General features: G+C 42.8%; 1 protein-coding gene across 5 annotated transcripts in view; it reads left to right on the forward strand.

Annotated features, from left to right (window-relative positions):
• WWOX (WW domain containing oxidoreductase) overlaps positions 1 to 10916 on the forward strand; it is a 1124103-nt gene that overhangs the window by 340236 nt on the left and 772951 nt on the right. The window lies entirely within an intron of this gene.

Genomic DNA, 10916 nt, shown 5'->3' on the forward strand with positions numbered 1-10916 from the left:
AAAGATGATTTTGGATGGATCACGGTACTGTGGTTATATTTGGAAGTGTTTACAAGGGTGATACGATGTTTTTATAATTTGATGTTCATTTATCAACCGTATTAAGAACATTCTTCTGTGAAACTGTTTTAGTAGGAAGTAATTTGAATGAAGAAAGCATATTTTCCACAATATATTTGGTAGATTATTTTTCAAAACCAAAGGACTTCAAAAACGTCTTCCTATTAATGGACACCAGTATTCCAGTTACCCAAACTTGAAATCTACTGTACAGAAATCTTCCTTTTCCAAAACACATTTGGCTTTTAGAGATATCACAGGCCTTCAAAGTTGAACCTAGGATGTTAATAAAACAAAGCAAAACAACAACAAAAAAGGAAGTATCGCTGGCCTATTATCCTCCAACCAATCTCACAGCCTTGGAAACCGTCTGCTGCCTTCTCTTACACTCATTCCCACCTGCTATCCTTAACCTTGGTATTTGGGAGCGACTTTTAAAACCACATCAAAAGTCTTTTGAACTGCTTAAAAGAACTGCTTAGGAGGAAATAAGTAAGTACATCTTTTATTCTAATCTCCCAAGTGGTTTTTATGCAAAGTAAACAGACATATTCCGAGAGCTGAACACTTAGGATCAGTTGCAGTGAAGGCACGTATGGAGAGTGGTTCTCCGTGCTGCAGGGTGGAATTGATCTCTAGGAAGTAATGAATGAAACTTACCTGCAGGCGGATCACAGGGTTTTGAAATTTCCCCATCACTTTGCTCCTGATGATTGCATAAGCGCAGCCTCTTCATGCCGGTTTCTTTGACCGTGGTTATCCCTCATACTTTGCTCCGTCCTTCAGTTGGCATGAAAAGAAAGAATACGGATCTGAACTAGGTGCCAGTGCCGTTTAAATGAGGCGTTCAGGAATGAGGAGAGGAGAGAGCTGGATTCTTCCTTATTTTCTGCTGGCCCAGTGCCTTCCACATTAGCAAGCCCAATGAACCATCATTTGTAATCTTTGGGTATTGGTCATCTCACTAGGATTTGATCACTGATGGGTTCTAAGGAACTGGGTTCGGTGGCATCAGAGAGTTCATTTTCTCCTTCTTCCATAAGGTCCCTAATCAGAGGGACATAATGAGAAAGATTTAGAGGTGACTCTGTGACTGTGGAATTTGGTGAAGGGTGATAGAAGCATCTTGCCATTTGTTGTCGACGCGAGTGGATGAGGAGTTGTTGACAGAAAATAGTGGAAACTGTTATTCTGTGGCCTGATCACATTGTTTAGGGACTCTGGGCCAGGGCAGGTGGGAAAAGAAGGAAGACAAGTTCTGCTAAAATATAAATGCAGGGTAAATATTTTTATTTATTGGAGAAGAGTTATTATCTAATATTTAATATAATATGCTTAACAAAGTCAGACTTGAATGTTGGGTGGTTGAACCTAACAGGAGTATTTCTAAAAAGTACCAGCAAATAAAGTTGGGTCGGTGACTGTATCATGATACCAGAGTGTTGCTGTTTTGGGGGTAAGGGTGCTCAGGACTTGGGCTGAGTGGAAAACCAGAGTCTGGGGTTAGAAACGGAGGCAGAAGGATTACCATGTCGGGGAGGATGCACAATGAACTGGACAAAGGTTGCAACTCAGTGAGCACCATACCTGGAGTGCGTCCTAGTAATAACAGATGCCCGACCTCCGTGCCTGATTCCTTTGCCTACCCTACCAGTGTGCAGCAGCCTCTGCCGCACCCTACCACAGTCTCTCCTGTTTCCCTGGCGGGAGAGCTCAGAGACTACTTGTGAACAGGTCTCAGTGCCTATAGCAAGGCAAGGTTTGGGAGAAACAGATGTCCTCTGGGAGCAGCCCTGGGTAAAAGATTAAACGCGCACTAAGCTTTAGGTCCCTGGGTGAGAAAGCTGTGGGAAAATGAGTGGGTAGTTCATGAGAGGGTTTGGAGAAAAGTGGTGACGTCGCAAAAATCCCAGGTTTTCTTGAAGTTGTCTGGGCAGGGTCACTCAGAGAAAGGGCAGGGGAAGTGAGCATTTCCCTTTACTTGAGATGGGATTTGACATGGCTTCCTGGTGGTGGCAAGAGAAGAAAGTGGCAACCTGGGATGGTGGACCTCGCAGCTCTCCTGCTAATGGTGCTGATGGCTAAGCTCAGCTCTTACCCTTGACCACTGGAACAACTTAGGTCGCCAGCGTTCTGAGTCCGTCTCATTAAGACGAAAATTGCGATACAGGTTGGTGTAAGGACTAACAATAATGCATATAACATCAATAATGATGGATATAGAATTTCTGCAATGATTATAATCTGGCTGTCCAGTAAGGTAGCCATGGGCCACATGTGGCTGGGTTTCTAATTGTGATTGAGAAGCTTAGCATAGACGCAATCTCCCTATCACCGGATGGCTAGTGTGGTCTGCCTTGTCTGCCTTTCACCTTAGAGAGGGTGTTTGCTTCTGACATGAGTATTGCCGGAGTACACATTCCATTGCATGAGGTCAAAGGAGCAAGAAATACAACCCAGCCTTGTGCTTGGAAGCCCTGCCTTCATTTCTTCCCTGTAGCCGGCTCCCTTAAGTATTAAACAGCAGTATTCTAATATCAACGTCCCTTTTTTATTTGCTGTGACTTGCTGTGACTACGGTGATTTTAGTTACAGTAATTAGGTCACCCTTTATGGAGTCAGGCTATTTTAAGTGCCTCTTTAAGGAATATTGTTGCAGATCAGTAATTTTACAATTGGATGTTCTTGTGCAACTTTATTAAATGTAATCTGTCTTTTAAATGTTGCCATTTTACAGTTATACATTTCTAATTGTTGCTGTAAATGCATTATCACTTTGAAATTAATTAATTTTTCCATTTTGGCTGCCTGCAGTATAATAATCACTAATGAGAAACTCACAGGAATCAATTCTCAGCACAGCGGCCCCTACTGGTAAAGCCATATCTCTGCCTCCCTCTTCCTCTTGAGATCTAGAGAACTGGACAAGTGAATTGGGGGGTTCTGGGGGAGAAATGTTTGTTTCCTCCTTCCTCCAATTTACGGTAAAATAAAAATCACAGATAAGCTTGGAAATTGAGTTATTTTTAAATATCCTTCTAAAAAAGATACAAGATACTTCAAATAGCTGCTTCTAAAATATGTTAAAGGAAACTAACATTTGCTGAGCACTTTCTCATAATGAAGTCACGTCATGTGTGCATTGCCTGTTTATTTTCCTGTCTCTAGAACATTCTTTTATGCAGTTAAATTACTCTAAAATGTTTTGCACATGCATGCATTAGTATGTATTGTTTGGTGAGAACTTCTCAGTTGGTGAAAAAAACGTATTGTATTTTAGTATCTATATTTGTATATACATATTATTTATGGGTTTTAATTCACAAAACCAGGCATTGTATCTGGTGCACATAAGGGATTTTCAAGGCTAATCTTGGCTTTTTGCAGTCGTAGCCACGTGTGATGACTTCAGAATCCTACCACACTTCCAAATAGAGATGCAGGTTGGCAGTTTATCCCAGATACCACGACGCTTTATGTATCAGCATATATCTTCATTAATTTCTCATAATTTCTATTAGAATTAAAATTCCAAGTTCTGCAGTCTTAGAATTATTATCTTTATTTTGTAGTTGAAAAGCAGAGAGCTCACCCAGCCTGTTCAGTAAAATGATATACCAGCCTTGTAAACTTTCACTTGCTACTTACAGCTGCATTTGCTGTGTCCAATGCACAGTAGTTCCCTTGCCATGTATAGCTAGTTATGCAGTTATGCCTCCTTTTTTAAATGTTTGACAGCACCTTCACTGAAAAGAATGCCGCACCCCTCCTCCTTTTTTTCCACATAAGCTTTCATTTCTGGTAAACATATCCTTGCCATAGTTCCCAGGTCCAAGCCAGTCCTTGGTGGACCAGTATGTAAATGTGAAGCTGAGCACTGTCACGTGCCTCTTAGGAGTGTTTTGTGCAACCAAATATTTGTGTTGGCAGGTAACAGTAGAAAGAATATCATGTGTTAGGGTAGCAAGAGCTTAGCAGATGTTTTAGGGAACTGCATTTTCAAATCATTTTACATTAAAGAATGGCTTACGTTTAGGGAACTTCTGCGACGATCGGGTTACGTTTCCTGTGCCCCTGTAAAGCCAGTCCTCGTGCTGAGTTGTAACGGATGTGCGGCTACCCTGCTAATGGATGGGCCGGCAAGGCTGGTTCTGTTGCAAAGTTATAAATTATAGCTAGAAAAAGCACAAGATGTCATTCTTCTAACCTTCGTGAAAGCTATACGGAGTAATTCTGACCTTGAATAACTCGCTGCCGGGTGATTTATAGTTGTTACAATTTAAAACATGATGAAGGAGATAATAGATGTTGATTTGTTCTTGAAATTAGTATTTTAGAAAAATACTTGTCCCTCTTTCCATCTTTAAAAATACCTGTAGCTGACTACACTGTAGATGCCATCAAGGACAAAGTCCCCTGTTTGAATGTGTGTTGGTCCACTGGTATATCACATACAAAGCAGAGGGTGTATGAAACAGGCTTCTTTCTGTTGGGAGGGGTTACTATGATTTTCAAAGTGGAAATTTCATTGTATTCTTCATGAATCTAAACATCTCAGGACTTCCGAGTGAGGACTGAATTCTCTGGTTGCCTTTCTCTTGCCAGTCCAGATATGTTAGAAAACTGGACTCTCAGGACCCCTCTGTCGTTGGACCACACTGGTGCTTTCCTGCAGTTGCCTGTCAGCAGAAGCATCTAGCAGCTGCCTGGGCTCCTCTTACCCCCACTGAGGCCACCTTCTCGCAGCCTGAAACATTCTTCTTCCTGCCCTGGATTAGCATTAGCATTGGTTTTAGTAGTCTTTCGTCATTATGTCCAAAGCTTTTAAGTTTACAGTGTTTGCTTAGTCCGGAGACCAATGGATATAAGTAAGTTGGAAAAGGGCAAAGGATTTAGAATCCTGAGAGTTGTATTCAAAACGCAGCCTCTGCTACCTTTTAGTTACATAATTTTAAAATGATTTCATCTTTCTGAGGTTAATTTTCTACATCAGTTTAGCTGCTTTAGGCCGCAAGTTATTAACACCCACTTAAAGGTGGTTGGAATAATAGAACTTTTGCTTTCCCATGTGTCCAGAGGAGCTGAGGCCGCAAGGGTTGTGTTTGGCTACTATATGGGTACCTCCTTTGTGATGATCTTCACTTTTCCCTCATGCTTACAAGATGGCTTCTGTGGTGCCAGCCATTGCATCCTACTTGATACGGTCTGCAGGCACAGATGGGTGGGGTGAGGCTCCTCATTGCATGCCTTTTTCCTTTATCGAGAGAGAGAGCATTCTGCTTCAGAACTGTTCTCCTGAGTTGACTTCCTGTGAGACTCCACTGATTGGGACTGGGTCACCTATTTATATCCTAGATATAAAGGAGACTAGAAAAGTGGATAACTGGCATTTTGAGCTTCTAGAGTGGGAGGCAAACTCTGATTATGGGGAAAAAGGATAGGGTAATGGTGTTGACGCAGGCACTGTTGAATAGGTGTGTATATATTTTAATAGTTTTCTCATTTATCAAATGGAAATGCTGTCTATTTTATAGAGTGGTTGTGAGAGGAAGTGAGAGTTGAAATGAAAGGCATCTAGTCTTATCCGGTCCCCATCCACTTCTCCTATCATACCTCAAGCCGCTTCTGGCTCCATGCTCTTTCTTTCCTTCGGGTTTTGAAACTTGTTGTTGTTCAGCCTAGAATACTCCTCCGCTGCCCTTAATTTCTACCCATCCTGCAAAACTGAGTCCAAACAGCACACGTCAAGGAAGTAGTTTTGGTCTCTAAGATTATATCAAGCTCTCCGATATGTTCTCTCAGAACAGCCGCTGCCTACAATGCTATCTGACTCCTAATAGCACTCCTAATATACTGAATGAGTAAATGAAGAGTCCTCAGAATTTCTTCTTCATAACATTTAACACAACACAACTGCAATTTAAAAAGATAATTTCTGTAGTTTTTTTTTTTTTTTTTTTTTTTTTTTGAGATGGAATGTCTCTCTGTCACCCAGATTGGAGTGTAGTGGCACAATCTCGGCCCACCTCCATGCCTCCCGTGTTCAAGCGATTCCCCTGCCTTAGTCTCCTGAGTAGCTGGGATTACAGGCACCTGCCAGCACATCCGGCTAATTTATATATTTTTAGTAGAGACGGAGTTTCACCATGTTGGCCAGGCTGGTCTCAAACTCCTGATCTCAGGTGATCCGCCTGCCTTGGCCTCCCAAAGTGTACTGGGATTACAGGCATGAGCCACCATGCCTGGCCTATAGTTTCTTTTTCTTTTTCTTTTCTTTGTTTCTTTGTTTTTGTTTGTTTTTGGTTTTGAGATGGAGTTGTCTTGCTCTGTCACCTGGGCTGGAGTGCAGTGACATGATCTCGGCTCACTGCAGCCTCCACCTCCCAGGTTCAAGTGATTCTCCCGTGTCAACCTCCCGAGTAGCTGGGATTACAGGCCTGTACCACCACACATGACTGATTTTTGTATTTTTAGTAGAGAGAGGATTTCACCACATTGGCCAAGCTGGTCTCGAACTCCTGATATCAGGTGAGCAACCACGCCCAGCCTGCAGTTTCTTATTTAATGTCTGACTCCCCTTCTCTTGACAGTGGTGTTTTTGCCTTCACCTCACCGTATCCCTGGTCCATACAGTAAATTCTCAGTAGATGTTTGTAAATAAATACATGAAAGATGACTCAATAAATGAGAGTCCTTAATGTACTTCTTATCATTTATGCCTCTGAGGTAGGCAAGGAATTACAGTTTAGAATGCGTAAATACGCAAAAGATAAGGCAAGGAGACCTGCCCAAAGTCACACAGCAAGTACCGAAGGCCCCCCAAGCTCATGGTCAAATGACATGTAAGGGACATACCCAGCAGTGTGGGTATGTATGGAGGGAATGAAAGTAAGGAGAGAGAGGCTAGGCACACGAGAGATAGGATAAGCTTTAGAGCTAGACAGCTCTCGGGTCCAACCCTAGCTCCCTCCCATTCTAACTCTTCGGCAAGGTTCAAAACCTGATTAAGATTCACGGGTAAAACTGAGATGTTAGAACTACCTCGTGGGCTTGTCTTGAGAATTAAAGACATTATGAACTCAATGCCTCTACAGTGTGCTAGATGCTTAAGAAATGTTAAGTAATCCCAGCACTTTGGGAGGCCCAGACGGGTGGATCACGAGGTCAGGAGATCGAGACCATCCTGCCCAACAAGGTGAAACCCAGTCTCTACTAAAAATACAGAAACCCAGCCGGGCGAGGTGGCGGGCGTCTGTAGTCCCAGCTACTCGGGAGGCTGAGGCAGGAGAATGGCATAAACCCAGGAGGCAGAGCTTGCAGTGAGCCGAGATCGGCCACAGCACTCCAGCCTGGGCAACAGAGCGAGACTCCGTCTCAAAAAAAAAAAAAAAAAAAAAGAAAAGAAATGTTAACTACTGTTGTTATTGACTTGCAATAGAAATTAAAGATTATGAATGTTCAGCATTCAGAACATACTAGATACTCAATAAACATTATTATTGCTGTCATTACTACCATTATTTTCCCCAACTTTATTGAGGTATGAGTGACAAATAAAAATGTCATATATGTGTGTGTGTGTGTGTGTGTCTCTGTGTGTTTGTGGCTGGGCATGGTGGCTAATGCCTATAGTCCTAACGTGATGAGGCCAAGCTGGGAGGATGACTTCAACCTGGGAGTTCAAGGCTGCAGTGAGCTACGATGGTGCCACTGTACTGCAGCCTGGGTGACAGAGCGAGACCCTATCTCTAAAGAAAAAAAAAATTATATGTATTCATGGTGTGAAATGTGATGTTTTGATACACATATGCATTGTGAAATGACTACCACAATCAAGCTAATTAACACATCCATCACCTTACATAGCTATCATTTTTTGTGTGTGACAAGAGCATTGAAAGTCTAGTCTCGGCCGGGCGCGGTGGCTCAAGCCTGTAATCCCAGCACTTTGGGAGGCCGAGACGGGCGGATCACGAGGTCAGGAGATCGAGACCATCCTGGCTAACACGGTGAAACTCCGTCTCTACTAAAAAAAAATACAAAAAAACTAGCCGGGGGAGGTGGCGGGTGCCTGTAGTCCCAGCTACTTGGGAGGCTGAGGCTGGAGAATGGCGTAAACCCGGGAGGCGGAGCTTGCAGTGAGCTGAGATCGCGCCACTGTACTCCAGCCTGGGTGACAGGGCGAGACTCCGTCTTAAAAAAAAAAAAAAAGAAAAAAAGAAAGTCTAGTCTCGGCAATTGTCAAGTATATAACACATTATTATTATAACTATCGTTAACTGTATTCACCATGCTGTGCAACAGATCTCCAGAACATATTCGTTCTAGCTGGATCCTTTGACCACTGCCTCCCCATTCACCAACCCCTCCCACTTCCTCACTACCAGCCCCTACTGGGAACCGCCGTCTACTCTCTGCTTATGTGAGTTTGACTGCTTTAGATTCTACACAAAAAGTGAGATCATAGAGTACTTGTCTTTCTGCTTCTGGCTTATTTCACGAGAAATTGATTGTTTCTCTTCCCATTGTTTAAAATACCCATTCTCCTAATGATGGCACTGTGTCGGTCATAAATGGCCTAATTCTCCCTATTAACACTGAACATAAAATCATCATATGGGCCAGGCACGGTGGCTCACGCCTGTAATCCCAGCACTTTGGGAGGCCGAGGCGGATGAATCACCTGAGGTCGGGATTCAAGACCAGCCTGGTCAACACTGCAAAACTGTGTCTCTACTAAAAAGATAGAAAAAAACTGGTCAGGCGTGGTGGCTCTTGTCTGTTGTCCCAGCTACTTGGGAGGCTGAGACATGAAAATCACTTGAACCTGGGAGGTGGAGGTTGCAGTGAGCTGACGTCGCATCACTGCACTCCAGCCTGAGTGACAGAGTGAGACTAGAAAACAAACAAACAAACAAACAAACAAACTGTATGTCCAAGCCTCAGGAACCACTAAGGCAGATTACCCACTGGTCACCAGAACTCAGTAGGCTTCCACAGTGCAGATTTTAAGCTCCCCCCAGTTGCCTGTTTCACCAGCACCAACAGCACACGTTAGCTTGGAGGAAACATTCTTGTTAAAATCAAAGAGAAGGAAACTAGATCTGCGTTTGTGAGGCTATAGTATCTCATCACTGTATTTTTTCTGCCTTGCTTTATGATGTCTTAAGTCATCCTCAGCCTTTGTTCCTGAATGAGCACCCGAGAGGGGGAGAAAGTGACTATGTGGCCTTAATATGTGTGACAAATTATTTAATGAACGTTTAACCAAGATTTGCAATTCCCCTGGTTTTATCTTCCCGATTTCCTTTTCTTCTGTGTACCCGTTGGCATTTTGGTAATGCACTGCCTCTTTATAACTCTTTCTAGTTCTTGTATTACTTTTCTTTTTTCTTTTAAGTTTGTGGTGCCTTCTTTGATCCTCCCCTCTTTCAGTTTCCTTTTCTCCGATTTCATACTTACTTGCAGTGATTTTTGGCTGCAACACAGTTTAGATATTGGAGGCCAGCGTGATTAAACTGAGGCCAGGAGTTTGTATTGCCCCATGATGATGTTTCTGGAATGTTTCTTCTATGAACGTTGATTTTTGTATAACTCACTGGGCATGTTGATTTTTCCCTGTGAGGTGTAAGGTAATGTTTTCCTAGCAAAAACAAAGAGGGCTCAAACCTGGTGCTCGGAATCGTCGGGAAATGGAACCCCTGTCCCTCTTGTTGTTACACCAAGAAAAAGGAATACTTTGCAAATCAGCTGAGAACATGTTCCCAGCGCTGTGCCGTGTTCTGTGGTCATTGGTTTCCTTCTTTATGTCTCACTCATCTAATGTAATTTTAGAGTGTGCTCTCGTTGGACAATTGTGTGCCTCTGAGCAAATCGCTTATCCTCTCTCGTCCTCGGTTTTCTTATCTGTAAAATGAATCAGTTAACCGAGCATAGTCATCCCGTGGGTTAATAGAACAGTTTAATTTGAAAGGAAATAAAAGGAGACTAACAGGGGCCCGCAGATACTAGATTTCGTAAATTTTGGATGAAAACCGAACCCACCATCGTTTTGTAAGAGAATGGATATTTTCATGTTGAAAATTGTAGGAAGGACACAGTCATGGAACAAGGAGCAGTTCTTTCAATGGAATATATTTGACTTCAGAGAGAACTCACTCAAATGCTGCTGTTACTGTTTTTCCCTTTTACTGTTACTTTTGGAAGTGATGGGGTTGTCCTTGGAACGACTGGCCTAGAAAATCCTACAGGTATCATTTAAGCTCCGTAATTCTTCTGTGTGTGTTTCAGGTCCCTGGTTCCAAAGCTGCAGTAAAACTTGCTGCATCTCAGTTAATCGTGTAGTGAGCCAGGCAAGCCCATCTGTAACATGCAGACCTTTCTGGACGTACCACCTCGTGCGGTGAAGGGAAAGAAATGTTACAGGTTGACATCAGGTTATAAGCTGTCGTAGAGTTTAGATTCTTTTTATCCAAAAGCCATTCTTTCAGCCTGTGCCCTTTTGTAAATTTCATACCCCGTCTACTTCCAGAAAGGATTTGGGGCATTAGTCAGTAAAGGGGGAAAATGTTCTAGAAGAAGGGCTCTCACCTGAGTAAATTGGTGTGTGGGCCACAAAAAGTTTGGTACGAGATGTTTTTGATGTGCAGGCATTCCTTCATTCAACAAATACTGAGCATCTAACATGAACCAGGTGCTCCGCTAGGGACAGAATGCTAAACAAGTTGCCTGTCCTCATGGGAACCATATGTTGGGAAGACACGATAGGCATGAAGGGAGAAACCACTCTAACTTCAGCCCGGGAAGGAGCTTTAATTTCAGTGATTGTTTTCACCAGTTCATCTTCACAGAAAGAA

The sequence above is a fragment of the Piliocolobus tephrosceles genome, chromosome 17 (genome assembly GCF_002776525.5).
Source record: "Piliocolobus tephrosceles isolate RC106 chromosome 17, ASM277652v3, whole genome shotgun sequence".
Classification (NCBI taxonomy): Eukaryota; Metazoa; Chordata; class Mammalia; order Primates; family Cercopithecidae; genus Piliocolobus; species Piliocolobus tephrosceles.